The sequence below is a fragment of the Gossypium arboreum genome, chromosome 6, assembly GCF_025698485.1.
Source record: "Gossypium arboreum isolate Shixiya-1 chromosome 6, ASM2569848v2, whole genome shotgun sequence".
NCBI classification, from domain to species: Eukaryota; Viridiplantae; Streptophyta; class Magnoliopsida; order Malvales; family Malvaceae; genus Gossypium; species Gossypium arboreum.
This window is the reverse complement of record NC_069075.1, coordinates 59735727-59738699: the sequence shown is the minus strand read 5'-3', so window position 1 is coordinate 59738699 and position 2973 is coordinate 59735727. Positions and strand designations below refer to the sequence as shown.

At 34.6% G+C, this 2973-nt stretch overlaps 1 non-coding gene across 1 annotated transcript; it reads left to right on the top strand.

The window, feature by feature from the left end:
- The first annotated feature begins 589 nt into the window (after positions 1-589).
- LOC128294988 (small nucleolar RNA R71) lies at positions 590-696 on the top strand. Its single transcript, XR_008285295.1, has one exon. It is a non-coding gene; the product is annotated as a small nucleolar RNA R71 (small nucleolar RNA).
- The last annotated feature ends 2277 nt before the right edge of the window (positions 697-2973 follow it).

The window sequence follows — 2973 nt, the reverse complement described above, 5'->3', positions numbered from 1 at the left end:
TATTTGATGCCTCAACTTGATGTGGTTTTGGAGCTTGCTGATTAAACCCTTGAGATTGGTTGAGTCTATGTTGCAAGGAGTTGTGGTTCGGTCTATTTCCTTGGTTGCTCCAAGGAAAGGTAGGATGATTACGCCATGAAGGATTATAGAAGTTGGACTGGGGTCATTGTCCACTCCTATTTTGATATTGGTTCCACACATAGTACACTGACTCAGGATTTGATGGACAATTCTCAAAATAATGACCTTTCCCACAGTACACACATGAAGTTACTTCGTACGAACTTGGTGGCTGAGCTGCAAAATTATTAGTACTATTAGCGGTAAACTATTTTAACATAGAGGAAATAAATGATACCTGAGCTGATAACGAAGTGAGGGCATCAACTTCATGAACTCCAACTACACATCTTCCTGAAGCTATTTGATTTGTTGGCTACTGATAGTTATTACTCGCGATCCTCTCAATGATCTCATAAGCCTCATGATAAGACTTAGACAAAATTGCACCATTCGCAGAAGCATCTACCATCAATCTTGTATGTGCATTGAGACCATTATAGAATGTCTCCAACTGGATACAATGGGAATCCCATGATGAGGACACTTACGCAGTAACTCCTTGAATTACTCCCAAGCCTCATACAATGACTCGTCATCCAATTGTTGGAAGGTTGTGATCTCGTTCCTCAACTTAGCGTTTTTGCAAGGTGGGAAATACTTAACCAAAAATCTCTCTACTAATTCTTGCCATTAGATATGGAACTTGGTGCCAATGAATTGAGCCATACTCGTGCTTGATCTCGCAATGAGTACGGAAACAATTTCAACCTCAGTGCGTCTTCAATCATACCGGCTATCTTGAATGAATCACTCTCCTCCATAAACAATCGAAGATGGAGATGTGGATCTTTTGTGGGCATACCGCTGAATTAGCCCACCTTTTGGAGTATTTGAAACATCACTAGTTTCAATTCAAATTGGGTTGCCTCAATATCTGGGCTTCTAATTCCTGGGTTTAACTCACTAAAAAGTGGCACAACATTTTTTTTGATGCATCGATCCCTATCATCGGCAATGAGGATGGGATTTCGTACATGATCGGCTTCATTACCTTTGTCTTGATTCTGATTTCCAAGGTCCATTCACGTCTTCTTTGCCTGAATGTTCGCTCAATTTCAGGGTCTACAGGCAGTAATAAGTAAGTTTACACAGTCGTTATCAAGTAATAAGTAAGTATCGAGTTATCATCTCCACAAGGATTGTATTTGTGCTAAGTCACTTAATTTGTAAAATTATATTAACAATTTGGTAAAAAAAAAAAACACAATTTAGTTGAAAAGTGATGATTAAAATATCCTAGACTAAATGCAATTATCCCTGATGCAAATTAACCTAAGTATACAAACTATATGAATGAAATAGATTTTAGCAAAATTAAACACAATTTGCAACAATTATAACATAAATAAACTAGGAAAATAACTTTAATTAAACTTAATTTATTATCAACATGCTTAATAATATTCAGAAAAACATTCCATGGCAACTCGATCTTTCATGAGTTTGGAAACCACGTTATGTCCTTTCGAAATCCTTTACTTAGTAAATACCCATTTTAGTGATCCTTATTTACTAAGGGTTTCTTAGTATTTGTGCGAGGTAACAGGGATGTGATAGGTTTGAAATAGTTTAATGACACAAATCTAAAAACTATGCAAATAACAGAGCCTGATTAGGGTTGTTATGCAACCTACAATTTAATCGGGTTAGGATCTAAATTGAGCATGCTCATTTCAATTATGCATCCACTAGTCGTCATCTGGTTTGGATCATTCAACTAATTCAGGTGCATTTCAATCATGTATGACCAAAATACAGACTTCATTTTAATTGAAAACATGATCAATTGAGGCACAAACATTATAAGCATGAATCTAATAAATATTATTTAATCAAAGCAATCATCCTAGCTTAAATAAAATTAACCTAACATTGTTGTAAACAAGAACAAAGAACACATAGCAAACATCTTTAGATTAAATTAAAGAAAAGAAATATTAAACCCAATTCAGAGTGGCTGTCACCCAAGACTCTGACTGACGAGGCTCCTTCCTTCTTTTTCTTCGCTCCTTTGCTAGTGGCTCTCCAAGGTGGCCCACCAAGGGTCTTTTAAGAAGCTCAAATGCTAAAATATTTATGAAAAAATGATGTTAGGCATGGGGAGAAAAGAAGAATGCTAAGAGAATTTAGAGAGGAGAGAATGATGAATGATGAGGGATGAGTAGAAATGTGAGAATAAGGTCCTATTTATAAGTGAGGAGAGGGAGATAGTGTACTAAAAATAGGATTTTTCATCTTTTGAAGCATCTTCCATGGGTGGCTGACCATAATTTGAGGAAGTTGAGCTGATTTTTGCTTGATTTTTGGTCAGTTTGAGTGCCACAACAACTCAGGACTGAGACTCAGTCAAGTGCAAATCTTCAGGTAAATCTCTAATTTCTTTAACTCTTCAAGGACCTTATGCAATTAAACCAAAAAGTGGTTTATGGATAGCCATGTGCAGCCGAATTTTGGGTTGACTTGGTCCCCAATTTGGACGTTTTTGTAATCCAGCAAAGCTATCAAACTTGTCCAGAATAAATCAACACGTTAGAGGACCAAATAATAAAATTTATCCAATTTAATTAATTAATTTAAAACCCAAATTATTAATGAAATATTTTTAAATATAATTTTATATTTTATTATTTAATTTAATCATGGATGGCCCACTTTATGTCTTAAAATACAATATATTCAAATTAATATAAAATAAGCCATTTATTGTATGAAAGCTATATAATAACGCATAAAATCACATTTTAATAATTTATATGTCCTAATTTCATATTTTCACATATTTTCACATATTTCACATATTTCATGAATTATGTGATTGTTCGAGTAGATGAATGGATAAGTCAATCTATC